At 46.5% G+C, this 14,908-nt stretch overlaps 1 pseudogene; it reads left to right on the top strand.

The window, feature by feature from the left end:
* Positions 1-1,982: 1,982 nt before the first annotated feature.
* On the top strand, positions 1,983-5,515 carry LOC115557713 (uncharacterized protein K02A2.6-like; annotated as a pseudogene).
* Positions 5,516-14,908: the final 9,393 nt, after the last annotated feature.

The raw sequence follows: 14,908 nt of genomic DNA, 5'->3' as shown, positions 1-14,908 counted from the left end.
CCTACGCACTTTATTTTAATTCCGGTGGTACTTGGAGAGCCAAATCATTTCTAAGGTGGTACTCATGGTAAAAAGTTTGAGAACCACTGATGTACGCAATACATTATAAACATTGTTTCTTATGAGTATTGTATGCTATCCTAATATGCATGTGTCCCCGCGGTAATAGACATTGCCATTGATTGTATTATGCGTTACGTGTTTAGTTTGCCCAAGTGAAGGAGTTCAAGTAGCCTACCTCGGGGTCTTGTTCGCGAGTGAGGGAACTATGGAGCGTGAGATTGGCCGGAGAATCGGAGCAGCGGGGGCGGTATTGCGTTCGCTTTACCGCACCGTTGTTACGAAAAGAGAGCTGAGCCGCAAGGCAAAGCTCTCGATCTACCGGTCGATCTTCGTTCCTATCCTCACCTATGGTCATGAGGGTTGGGTGATGACCGAAAGGACGAGATCGCGGGTACAAGCGGCCGAGATGAGTTTTCTCAGAAGGGTGGCTGGCGTCTCCCTTAGGGATAGGGTGAGAAGCACAGCCATCCGTGAGGAACTCGGATTAGAGCCGCTGCTCCTTTACTTAGAAAGGAGTCAGCTGAGGTGGTTCGGGCATCTGGTAACGATGCCCACTGGGCGCCTTCCTTGGGAGGTGTTTCAGGCACGTCCAGTGGGGAGGAGACCTCGGGGAAGACCCAGGACTAGGTGGAGAGATTATATCTCAACACTGGCCTGGGAACGCCTCGGGATCCCCCCGTCAGAGCTGGTCAATGTGGCCCGGGAAAGGGAAGTCTGGGGCCCTGTTATATCTGGGCAGAGTATTTAAAATATGTTAATCCGCTGTCCACTAGGTGGCAGCAACCCTTTGTTGTTACGGTTGAGTTAACCTATGAGTGAGGCACAGAACAAGTTCAGTCAGCCATGTGCCCTTGTTTACCATGTTACGTATGCTGCACACTGTGTTCGTCAGGAACGAAATAAAGCTCCTTAATTGTGCAATAAGAATCCTCCCGTGAGTTACTACATAAATGGCGACGAGGATAAACTAAAGCCGATGCCTCGTGGGGATGCAAGCAAAACAGTAAGACTGTAAAGTTGCTAGTTCGAATCTGAATTGGACGTTCCCCGGGAACAATCATGGCGGCGGCCTTGGTAGGGAGCACCGCTCCGTTCGACAGTGAGACGCAGACGTGGGAAGAATATTGTGAGGTTCTCCACCATTTTTTTGAGGCTAATGAAATCACAGATGCAAGTCGGCAGAAAGCTATATTGCTCAGTTCAGTGGGAAGTCAGACGTACAGCCTCGCGAGGAACCTTGTCAGTCCCGCCAAGCCCGGAGACAAGACGTTTGCCGAACTGGTCAAGATTTTAAAGGAACATTTCAACCCCAAACCCAGCGAGATTGTGCAGCGGTTCAAGTTTAATTCCAGACAAAGGAAGCTTGAGGAAACGGTAATGGAATACATCGCTGTGCTAAGGAAGTTAGCACTGGATTGCAACTATGGAGACAAGTTGTCGGAGATGCTACGCGACAGACTGGTTTGTGGGATCGGAGATGACCGCATTCAGCGCCGACTGTTGTCAGAGCCGGATTTGACCTTTGAGAAAGCACTGAAGCTGGCACAAGCCATTGAGACAGCCAGCAAGGATGTAAAGGATTTACAGTCTCTGGAGTCTACACACTCACACATGAGGGCACCTCAAGCAGTGCACAAAATGTCTACAAAGCAGTTCCCCACTAAGCAGCAGCAACAGAATAACACTTGTTACAGGTGTGGAGGTGAGCAGCACAGGGCTGGGGACTGTAGGTTCATTAAGGAAACCTGTCATAAGTGTGGGAAAATGGGCCACATTCAAAAAGTGTGTAGGTCAGGTGGCTCAGTTAGCGCTTCACAGGCTAGAGGGGGTGGGGTACCAACAGGGAAGTATGGGAAACCTCAGGGAACACATTATGTCAGCCAGGGGGAGGGCGACATAGACGAAGATGAAGTCATGTTCACACTGTTCAAACTAGAACAACTAGACATACCAGCAGAGGAGCCATTTATACAGACATTGACTGTTAATGGGGAGAAACAGCAATTTGAAATGGACTCGGGGTGTGGGGTAACAGTAGTGAACCACTCTGTGTACAAAACCTTATGGGGGAGGGAGGTGCCAGAGCTACGCTCCTGTAGAGTGAGGCTTAAAACATATACGGGACATAAAGTAAATGTTGTGGGAGCAGCAGTGGTTAAAGTACAGCATAAACAGCTAGTAGAGAACTTACCATTGGTAGTGGTGGCAGGTTCAGGCCCTAGTCTAGTAGGCAGGTACTGGATTAGGAGGCTAGGTTTACAGTGGAAACCAGAACCCCAGATCCACCATGTTCGGACAGAGACCCCAGAGAAGGCACAGAGGAGACCAGAGCCACAGATACTCCAGGTTAAAGACGAGACCTTGGGGGAGATACTGGGGGAGTTTGGGGAGGTTTTCAAAGACGAACTAGGGAGATTCAGAGGCCCCCCAGCAAGAATATATGTGGACAAGGAAGCAGCCCCCAGGTTTTTAAAAGCCAGACCCGTCCCATACGCCATGAGAGGGAGAGTTGAGGCTGAACTCGACCGTCTCCTTGCTGAGAAGATAATTGAACCAGTAAAATATGCTGAGTGGGCAGCGTCGGTGGTCCCTGTGTTGAAGCCAGATGACACAGTAAGGCTATGCGGAGACTACAAACTGACAGTGAACCAGATCTCAAAACTGGAGCAGTATCCAATCCCCAGAATTGAGGACCTGTTTGCCATTCTTTCAGGTGGACAAAAATTTACAAAGTTAGATCTGAGTCACGCCTACCACCAGATTCCATTGGATGAGGAAGCAAAAAAGTATGTAACTGTAAATACACACAAAGGCTTGTTCACATACAGAGTGCTACCTTTTGGCGTTTCATCATGTCCGGCTATTTTCCAACGTACCATGGAGGGACTACTGCAGGGCATCCCTCGTGTGGCCATCTTCCTGGATGACATCCTGCTGACGGGAAAAGACGACAAAGAGCACCTAAAGACTCTGACTATGGTGCTGAAACGGCTACAGGAGGCCGGTCTACGGCTCAAGAGGACCAAGTGTGTGTTCATGAGTGAGGAAGTGATATTTTTGGGTCACAAAGTGGATGCAACAGGACTGCAACCAGTGCATGAGAAGGTGGAAGCAATCAGAGAGGCACCATCACCTTCAAATGTGACAAGAGTTGAAGGCATATCTGGGACTGTTAAACTATTACAACAAGTTCCTACCAAATCTGTCTACTGTCCTTGCTCCGGTGCACAAACTGCTACAAAAAGACACAAGTGGCAGTGGGGAGATGCACAACTAGCAGCCTTTGAAAAATCCAAAGAACTCATGCAGTCAGCTCAGGTGCTTGTGCATTACGATCCAGAGAAGGACATTGTGCTGTCATGTGATGCGTCACCATATGGGGTAGGTGCCGTACTGTCACACCACATGCCAGATGGAACTGAAAGACCCATAGGTTTCACCTCACGAACACTAAACACAGCAGAAAAAAACTACTCACAACTGGATAAGGAAGGGATCGCTGTGATGTTTGGAATACAACGCTTCCACAAATACATTTATGGACGGAAATTCACTATAGTGACAGACCACAAGCCCTTGTTGTCACTTTTCAATGAGATGAAAGCAGTACCACAAATGGCCTCGCCCAGAATCCAAAGGTGGGCTGTAACACTGAGAGCCTACGAATACACAATAAGTGTGTATCAGTGTATAAGGAAGGAAAACATCACAGCAATGCAGATGCTCTCAGCCACCTTCCTTTGCCAGATACACCAAAAGTGGAGACGTCGGAAGAGACGGTTCTCATGCTGGAGAGCTCTGACATCACGCTTGTGACATCTGATCAAGTGGAAGCATGGACAGACAAAGATCCAGTACTCTCGAGAGTGTGAGAAATGGTTCGCGACGGCTGGTCAGCAAAAGAAAAAGGGGAGGAGTTTGCCCCTTATGAGGTGAGGAAACTTGAACTTAGTATTCAAAATGGCTGTGTAATGTGGGGGTCGAGAGTGGTTGTGCCAAAACCAGGCCAAGGAAGTGTCATGAGACAACTTCATCAATGCCACCCAGGAGTGTCCAGGATGAAAGCATTGGCTAGGAGTTACGTTTGGTGGCCGAAGCTGGACAAAGACGTGGAGGATACAGTAAAGGCCTGTACAACATGTCAGGAGCATCGCAACGTCCCGGCACCAGCTCCGTTACACCCCTGGGATTGGCCCGACAAGCCCTGGAGTCGTATTCACGTGGATTATGCCAGGCCGTTCATGGGAAAAATGTTTTTGTGCTCATAGATGCACATTCAAAATGGATGGACGTGTATCCGGTGAACTCTGCCACTTCAGCCACCACAATTGAGTGCCTGCGTACCAGTTTCAGTAACCATGGACTACCTGAGTTGTTGGTGTCTGATAATGGCACTTGTTTCATCAGCACAGAGTTCAACGTGTTTCTAAGTAAAAATGGAATCCGTCATGTGACCTCTGCACCCTACCATGCCTCCAGTAACGGGTTAGCAGAGAGAGGGGTACAAACATTTAAGAGAATGATGAAAAAATGTCCAGAAGGCACGCTGACAGCTAAAGTAGCCAGAGTGTTATTCAGCTACAGAGTGACACCACACACTACAACAGGCCTTTCACCAGCAGAGCTGCTTCTCGGGAGGAAGCTACGTTGCACTTTGGATTCAATCCACCCAGACCTAAACAATAGAGCGCAGAAAAAACAAGAAAGACAAATAAAAGATCACGACAAAAAGGCAAAAGAACGCTGTTTTAAAAAAGGAGATTCAGTGCTGACCCAGAACTTCAGTTTTGGACCCAAGTGGATTCCAGGAATCATTGAGTCAGTGACGGGACCAGTGTCATACAAGGTGATGCTGGGTGATGAGAGAATAGTGAGGAGACATGTGGATAAGGTTCTTGATCACCACCAGATACCAGAAAGGGGCAATGAAAAACAACAGACTGTTTCAACTCAGCCCAACAAAAAAAATGAAGCATGGCTGGATGCTGAGGAGGTTGTGCTCAGTGGTGACCAGTTGGAAGAGCCAGCAGCAACAGAAGCTGTAGGAAGTTCAGACCAAAGAGCTGTGGCAAACCAAACTCCAGTGAAGCGACTGGCCAAAAGGGAAACTAAGTTGCCCAGTTATCTTAAAGACTTCCAGTTGAACTAAGAGAAAGACTCATTGATAAGTGGGTCTTAATATGGACACCTAATCAAACAAGAAAAGAAACTGATGTGTTTGTATTGTTAGAATGTTTAAAGAAAAAAATAATAATAATAATTGTATAACCTGCTTAAGGAGGGAGGGATGTTATAACTGGGCAGAGTATTTAAAATATGTTAATCCGCTGTCCACTAGGAGGCAGCAACCCTTTGTTGTTACGGTTGAGTTAACCTATGAGTGAGGCACAGAACAAGTTCAGTCAGCCATGTGCCCTTGTTTACCATGTTACGTATGCTGCACACTGTGTTCGTCAGGAACAAAATAAAGCTCCTTAATTGTGCAATAAGAAGCCTCCCGTGAGTTACTACAGGCCCCTTGCTTGAGCTGCTCCCCCCGCGACCCGACCCCGGATAAGCGGACGAAGATGAGATGATGATGAGTGTTTCGTTTGCGTGTGTTTAAACAGAGCACACACGCGCACCCGCATTCATTCATTCTTTTTAACACTCACTCGCGGTAAAACAATGTTTTTCATGTTCAAATAGGCCTACTCATCAATCCTAAAAGTTATGGGCATGTAGGCCTACACGATGTCTGTGTCAAGAAAATATGTGTTTGCTGTACGGTGTTTGCAGATGCATTGATTTAAAAGTACAACGTATTACCGCTGCATCAGCTGTTCTTTCCCAAATAATTTACCAAGAATGTGCGGCTAGGTAGATGAGAGAAGCAAAGTGTATGCGCGAGGTGCACAAGCAATCCGTATGCATCGCATGCGCATGTATGCATGCGCCCTTAAAATAGCATCTGAACAACGCGCCACTGACTTTAAACCAGGTATTTCCTGGTCAGTAGCGCAATGGTATTCAGAGACGGGAAAATACTTTTTTTTCGTTTGCGCCAGAACACGCCTCCTCCTTCCGCCGAACCGCCCCTTGGGGCGCATGATCAATCCCTAATTTACCGGCGAGTGGCGCTGGTTGGAAAAGAACGCTCTGCGCCAGTTGTAAACTAGCAACGACACATGCGCCAGTGACTAATGCCGCTTTCACACCAAAAAGAACCGAGAGCCAGTTCCGGGCTGGTGCTAGGGCCAGTTCCAAACTGGTTCCAGCCTTACCCCAGTTAAGAACCGGTTGGTTTCACACCGGCCAGAGCCAGCCATGGAGCCGGCGTGAGCAACGTCATGACGTCACTGCAAACGTCTCGGCTAGTGAGCTTGGACAGAAGTATACGGCCGACATCTTTCTTTATTCTGGGTGGAAATAGTAACATAGTTACGCCATCAAATGCGTTTATGGAAACATTTTTAGCGAGAAATGTGCATTTTACTTTCATAATGTTCGCTCGGAGAATGTGAAGGATGTTTGGTTTGATAGTTATGACGAAGAGGGAACGCTCCGTTCACTTGCATGGACATGGACTCATCTAGCTGCGTTGGCGCGTTGACGCGTTGAACCACCACACAATAGGCGCGCAGAAGAACCCTCGCGCCAGTTTCAAACACAACAACAATTTCGTCTTCGATTCAATCCGTGTATGGTTCGTTCTTTGAATATTCCGATTTAAAACAAAATCAGAAAAAAACAAAAAAGAACCATACACGGATTCACGTCCATTGTTTACTTCGGTGTTTTAAAAAATGCCGGTCTTCGTTGGTCTTCCTGTTTATGAAGGTACGGATAACTCCGCCCCCTGCCCCCGGCGTAAAAGTGGTTCTAGTTCTAGCCCAGCTCTAAAGTGGGGCCAGAGTTGAACCGGTTTTTAGGGGCCGGAGCCGGTTCTTTGGCGGTGTGAAACCAAAGCCCTGGCCCTAGCTCCGAACTGGCCCGGAACCGGCCCCGATTTTGCGGCGGTGTGAAAGGGGCATAAGTCACTTGCGCCGGATGCAAGATAGGGCCCACGGTGTGATTGCTACGCCAATGTGGTTACAGTTTTTTTGTCTGATTGAGATATGTGACGTTAAAACTTGGAGCCTGGTAGGCCTATCCTGACATAAATATGTTCTTGCATAACCTGTGTGATTGTCCTAAACTGTAGGATCCCTCGCGAGTGTTTACTGGTGGTCAGGATTTGGAAACGAGGTACTGAGCATCAGCCTTTTGAAGACGAGCAAGGGCTGCTGGTAGCATATGTTATGCTGCATTAAAAAAAGAAAAGAAAAACAAGCGCCCAGAGGAGAATCGCAATTTTGTACCCCCTTTACAGTCTGGCATTGTTTGTCTGGTAAACTTTGTTGATGTCTTGATAAGTGTTAAATTGCCAACACTGTCCTTTGTCCTGTGTGCATTAGTATAACATATCCCGAGCCAATACCCTGGTGTTTCCAACGCCGTTTTGCAAAAAAAGCCAAAACACAAAATGTGGTTTTCAACTTTTATTGTTCGAATAGGATTTTCAACACCTGACAATACACTGTAGAGCATTTTGTAATGCAGCGTTGAATGGATGAATAGCTTACATAAGGGTACCCAGCACTTTTCAAACCACACTCAAGCTTATGGTTATTGTCCCCACCACTTCTAAAAACAAACTGACGCCCTTGACCCTAATAAACTGAAATACCCATTTAAGGTATTTCAGAAGATCTTTCTAGAGCTGGAGGATGCAAACAAAAAAATGCCCTCCAAAGTCCGTGACCTCAAGGTCTGTTTGCATCCTTAAAAGCCATACAGATGCCGTTGAAGGTGTACGATTTGAGTGAGCTCACTCTTATCAAGTTTTACAGTTAGTTTTACACTGCACATTCTTAGGTTCTCCCAATGCACTCTCTCAGGTTACACTACTCGTTTTTTTTATTCTATGATGCTGGAAAATATTTAATATGATTGAATTTGATGATGCCGACGCATGCTTTAATTTGTTATGCATTGTGAATTCTATCTGCTCTCTGCACTTTAAATGGCACACATAATTCAGCTCCAGCTCAAGTAAAGCATTTAAAGTAACATGAACTCTATTTTCCAAGCAGCTTTTCAAGTACTGCCACATGAGGCAAAGAAACCATGCAGAAATTGACATTTCTTTACATTTTAAAATTTTGAGAGCTGCTGGATTTTTTTCTTTTTTGCCTTATCAATGTATCTGAATGTAGCAGTAAATTTGAATGTAGCTGTTTCGATTAGCTAGGATTTCATTTCATTATGGTGTTACAGATTGGCTCATTTCTTCTGCCTTTTTCCTTTCATTGCCTATTGCATTCAGCAGACACACTGCATAGATTTCAAACTTACCACAGCTCACAAACTTATTCAGACCTATGTTATTTAACAAACAACAGGAAAAATGTGATTTTAATGGCATGTTCCCTTAGAGAAATTACTCAAAGAAAATTATCAAAATTGTTGAAGATTAATTTAGTTGTTAGCAACTAATTGATCAATCAACTAATCGTTGCAGCTCCTGTCTATTTATCAGTATGGTCAACACTTGGCTCCATGGCAGCATATCTTGACATGTGATAAGAGGTTTGTCATTTCCAACACATAGATGACACAGACTTAACTTTTAAACAAGACCAAGCGTGATACAAAATATTGTGCCTGATCTACTTAAAAAAGGTAAGGCTTTTTGCATCAGATTATTATGAAGATAATGCAAGGCTAGTCTTTGTATAGGCTACGTAATTTCTTGAATGTAAGAAATTAGTTTTGTATGTAAAGTCTAACTCATTTAGTAAGCTGTGGCAACCCGGCACGGTGATCGAACCACCTCCTCCCAAACAGGAACCATTTTGTGGGGAAAAGCCAAAAAGGCATGTTTAATCCAAAACATAACACAAAGTCTCTCAAAACACAAAAGAACTTAAAAACCTGGGAGGAATCAACATACGTCTTGGGTGGAATCCCGTCACCCACGAGGACCGGTCTCTCCGTAAGGAGCCACATGACTGGGAGAGCCCCGAATGAGTGGAGAAGCAGGCTACTTAAGCCCTGCTTCTCCACCTGTTCCTCAGGTGCTCTGAATCTCCTTAATTGGCCTGGGCCGGGTTGCCACAAAGCAAATTCTATTTAATTTAGTAAGTAAAGTCGACTTAACTTTGCAAGTAAAGTCAATTTGGATTTTGTAAGTAAAGTTCAATTCCCGTCCTAGGTATCTTCAACTCACACCTCCGGCGGAGTTTTTCTGGCATTCCTGTGGAGGTTGGGGGCATTGAGCCGGAGTGGGTGGTGTTCAAAGCCTCCATTGCTGAAGCTGCGGTGGCTAGCTGTGGCCTCAGGGTCTTAGGCTCCTCAAGGGGCGTTAACCCTCGGACACCGTGACGGACACCGGTGGTCAGGGAAGCCGTCCGATTGAGGACGGCTTCCCTGACCCAAGGAGGCCTTGCAGGGTACCGACAGGCTCGAAGGGCTGCAGCTGCCGCCGTGTCGGAGGCTAAGCAGCGGGTGTGGGAGAAGTTCGGAGAGGCCATGGAGAAGGACTTTCGGTCGGCACCAGAGTGTTTCTGGAAGACTATCCGGCACCTCAGGAGTGGGAAACGGAGAACCATCCAAGCTGTGTACAGTAAGGATGGGACTCTGTTGACTTCAACTGAGGAGGTCGTCGGACGTTGGTAGGAACACTTTGAGGAACTCCTGAATCCGAATAACACGCCCTCTATGTTGGAGGCAGAGCTCGAGGTTGATGGTGTTTCGTCGTCAATTTCCCTGGTGGAGGTCACTGAGGTAGTCAAACATCTCCGCAGTGGCAAAGCCCCAGGGATTGATGAGATCCAGCCAGAAATGCTAAAGGCTCTGTGTGTTGAGGGGCTGTCATGGTTGACACGCCTATTCAACATCACGTGGGAGTCGGGTACAGTGCCAAAGGAGTGGCAAACCGGGGTGGTGGTTCCCCTTTTCAAAAAGGGGGACCAGAGAGTGTGTGCCAATTACCGGGGTATCACACTTCTCAGCCTCCCTGGTAAAGTCTACTCCAAGGTGCTGGAAAGGAGGGTTCGGCCGATCGTCGAACCTCAGATTGAAGAGGAACAATGCGGTTTTCGCCCCGGACGTGGAACTACGGACCAGCTCTTCACTCTCGCAAGGATCCTGGAGGGGGCCTGGGAGTATGCCCATCCGGTCTACATGTGTTTTGTGGATCTGGAGAAGACCGGATCTGGAGATGACCGGGTCCCCGGGAGAAACTGTGGGAGGTGCTGCGGGAGTATGGGGTAAGGGGGTCTATCCTCAGGGCCATCCAATCTCTGTACTCCCAAAGCGAGAGCTGTGTTCGCGTCCTCGGCAGCCAGTCAGTTTCATTCTCAGTGGGTGTCAGGGCTGCGCCTTGTCACCAATCCTGTTTGTGATATACATGGACAGGATATCGAGGCGTAGTCGTGGTGGGGAGGGGTTGCAGTTCGGTGGTCTGAGGATCTCGTCACTGCTTTTTGCAGATGATGTGGTCCTCATTGGATCATCGGCCTGTGACCTTCAGCACTCACTGGATCGGCTGACGGCCGAGTGTGAAGCGGCTGGGATGAGGATCAGCACCGCTAAATCTGAGGCCATGACTCTTAGCAGGAAACCGGTGGATTGCTTACTCCGGGTAGGAAATGAGTCCTTGGCCCAAGTGAAGGAGTTCAAGTACCTCGGGGTCTTGTTCGCGAGTGAGGGTACTATGGAGCGTGAGATTGGCCGGAGAATCGGAGCAGCGGGGGCGGTATTGCGTTCGCTTTACCGCACCATTGTAACGAAAATCGATCTACCGGTCGATCTTCGTTCCTATCCTCACCTATGGTCATGAGGGCTGGGTGATGACCGAAAGGACGAGATCGCGGGTACAAGCGGCCGAGGTGAGTTTTCTCAGAAGGGTGGCGTCACCCTTAGGGATAGGGTGAGAAGCTCAGCCATCCGTGAGGAACTCGGATTAGAGCCGCTGCTCCTTTACTTAGAAAGGAGTGAGCTGAGGTGGTTCGGGCATCTGGTAAGGATGCCCACTGGGCGCCTTCCTTGGGAGGTGTTTCAGGCACGCCCAGTGGGGAGGAGACCTCGGGGAAGACCCAGGACTAGGTGGAGAGATTATATCTCAACACTGGCCTGGGAACGCCTCGGGATCCCCCCGTCAGAGCTGGTCAATGTGGCCCGGGAAAGGGAAGTCTGGGGCCCCCTGCTTGAGCTGCTCCCCCCGCGACCCGACCCCGGATAATCGGACGAAAATGAGATGGGATGAGGGAAGTTCAATTCAATTCAATTTTATTTGTATAGCCCTTAATCACCATTACAGTCTCAAAGGGCTTAACAGGCCAAATATTTATGACACCCCCCTTTACCCATGCCCCCACACGGGCAAGAAAAAACTCCCTTGAAATCAGCAAGGAAGAAATCTTGAGAAGAAACGCATAATAGGGGATCCCTTCTTCCAGGGATGGTCAGGAGTGCAATGGGTGCCACAATTGACATACAGGTAAATACATGCACATCATATTAAAATGGTGATGGGGTTCTGGCCGGTTATCCATGAGGAGAGTCCAGGCATCCAGTCCAGTACCCGCAACACGCTAGAACAGACAGAATAGTGAATTAGAACGGAAAAGTACATAGTGGGAATGTATAATGTAATAAGAAAAGCACAAGCAAACAGAGTGGTCTTCACTTCGCATCTGTCGTTTTCACACTCCTATATTCCAAATGCAAGATTGTAGAGGTGCGATTTGAGCTTTCCTTTGAATAGCTCCACAGAGTCAGCTTCCCTGATCGCTGATGGCAGCCTATTCCATAGGAAGGGGGCTCGATAGACACTCTCTGTCCAACCGATTTCTTTTTAACCTTCGGCAATGAAAGAAGGCCAGCTCCCGAAGACCGGAGGGACCGAGAAGGACTATAAGGAATGATCAGGTCCTTCAGGTAGGATGGAGATAACCATGCAAGGCTTTATAGGTTAGCAGTAGCACCTTAAAGTCTGATCTGAAAGTTATTGGTAGCCAGTGCAGAGAGGCGAGAATAGGTGAGATATGATCAAACCTTCGCGTTCTGGTCAGCATTCTAGCTGCCGCATTGTGTACAAGCTGTAGACTTATTGTGGTAGAGTTCGGTAATCCCGAGAACAGTGCATTGCAATAGTCCAGTCTTGATGAAACAAATGCATGAATCAGTGTCTCTGCATCTGCTGCAGATAACATTGGTCTGATTCTTGCAATGTTTCTCAGATGGAAAAAGTCAACTTATTTTAATTAAATAGACATAACTTATAGCATTAAGTTCACTCATTTGCAAAACTAAGTTGAATTTACTTGAAATATTAATATTGACTTTACTTGCAAAACTCATTTCTTACAAACAAGAAATTAAGTAGCATATACAAAGGCTAGCCCTGCTTTACCTACATAATAATGTGATGCAAAAAGTTGCCTTACCTTTTTTAAGTAGATCAAGCTCAATATCTTTATCAGTGTAGGGGCTGCATGAATGAATAGTAGGCTATGCCATGCGTTAAAATAATAATAATAATAATACTAACAATAATAAACTCGAGCAAAGTAGGCTAACCCCAGCCTTCAAAAACAAAACTATTTTTAGGGTAAATTATATCTTTGGTTATATTATTTCGAAAAGAACAGCTAATACAGCGGTAATAAGTTGTACTTTTAAATCAATGCATCTACAAACACCGTACAGCAATCACATATTTTCTTTTTAACATATTTATATGGCTCTTTAAGGGGATGGGAGATGGCACTCTCATTGGCTTATTTCAGATTTTGATAACAGAGTTGCCCAGTTGGTGACGTATGGTTTAGGCTACTAGTGACGCGCATGAACATGGTGGACAGGGCCGGATTAACCAATGGGTTTTATGGGCACGTGCCCAGGGCCCCGCCCAGCCAGAGGGCCCAAGACTCGTCCGAATTTTTTTTATTTATTTTTTCGGGCGGGCCCCTTTAAGTTGCGAATGAGTCAATATCAGCGCACGCCGGTTGCCTCGGTTTCAATTAGAAACGTTTACCAAGTATCCCCTGTTTGAGTGTAGCGGAATGTACTGTACAGGCTGTAAACTACACTGTTTCTCTAAAAATCAGTTTGATCGATGAAATACTGTGTTCATTGGTGTTTTCATTAACACATATTAATGTATATTGTAGCTACATCATAAGTAAAGATCTCTGCGCCTTCACTTTACATTCATGTTGTGTGTCAGATGGCGTTTGTTTAGGGGGGAATTTAATACGGTTGCACTGACATTTTATTAATGGGTATGGTATGAACTTACTCCCGCCAAATCTCCGCAACGTATTTACTACTGTTCCGCTGGTGCAACATAGTTGATCTTAAAACATGGTCTGCAATCAACTTTCCCAAGCGTTTTTATAGCTCTCCGTATTTTTTTGACACTGCCTGTGACAAATTGTGAAGGGGAACGATCATTTTCACATCTGGCCAGAATTAAAAATGAGCTTAGAACGACACAGACGCAACAGCGCCTCAGCGCGCTGTCACTCATGGCCAGGGATGGACTGGGACAAAAATTTGGCCCGGGACTTTGGGATGGAGAGGCCATATGAGACCGCGGGAATAGCGTGCGTAGAATTTTGCCACGGTGTAAAATAATAAAAACTAGTCCTTATCCATGGATATGTGCATTGCAACTGCATCTCAATGTTGGGATGTGCATGTGTTTAGAATATTCTGAAGATCACTGGGAAATATTTTCCAAGCAATCTTGTCCATGTACAAAATATAAGAAATTGCATGTGCCTAGAAAGGTAAATCAAGGCTGAAAATGATCTAAATAGTGCAAGATACAATTATTTTAGTGGAAAAAAATTGTCATACACACTAGGGTTTGGGAGATGGGGGCGGGCCGGGGTTTGTTGTGCGTTGCTGTGGTTACCGGTGTTGAAGTGTTCCAATGGTTTATTAGCGGTGGTATCTAATAAATCGCTCTCTCATCAATACTTCATTCACTGCCTCTTCCGTGGTCATTACAATATTATGAATAGTTTTCCGACGTCTCTGGTACTTCCATAATTAGTTGAAGTCAACATATATTGCCAAACATGCTCGCTAGTGCACCTGTCATAGCTATGCCGCTGTGTCCTGTAACCGCTTCACCATTGGTCTCGCTGACAGGGGCGTCGCCGTCAACCTTGGCTTCTCCACGGAAAAGGACGGTTAATTTAGCACATTTGGCTGCGTCTTGCTCTAATTTTTTTTTCCTTTTCAACCTCAACTTCTGAGCGCCACCCAATTCTTTTTCCTCTCCACCACCTTTTTTCCTTTTTGACATTTTCGTATTTCTGTGTAACTTCAGTGAGATCAACGAGAAGTAAGTGACCCGGCCGTGTGTCAGGCTGAGCCAATCAGAAATGACAGGACGCGGAGCAGTCCAAGTTGGGAGGGGCCGTTCGGTCGCTCGCTTTGGCCGCTCGCTTTGCCCCCATACACTGTGGAGGTGCTCCCCCCTCTAAATTGACAGCAATACATCGGCCCCGTTTCACCGTCAGGCAAGAGCTCCGTTTCGCGCTGTAAGCAAATATCCGGCAGCAGGCCACCCCAAATCACGGCTTTCTTAACGTTTTCATTTTTTTTTTACATCTTTTACAACAAAAAATATATATAAATATATAATAAAAAATAATAATAATAATAAAAAAAAATCTAAAAGAATTACGGCCGGCCGGCTCGGCCTGAAATCGTTCGGCCATTCGGGGACTCTCCCGAACCTCCCGATGGCCAGTCCGCCCCTGCTCATGGCCATCGAGACGGAGCTACTCAGGAGCCTGGAATT

The sequence above is a fragment of the Gadus morhua genome, chromosome 13 (genome assembly GCF_902167405.1).
Source record: "Gadus morhua chromosome 13, gadMor3.0, whole genome shotgun sequence".
Classification (NCBI taxonomy): Eukaryota; Metazoa; Chordata; class Actinopteri; order Gadiformes; family Gadidae; genus Gadus; species Gadus morhua.
This window is presented reverse-complemented; position numbering and strand designations above follow the sequence as displayed.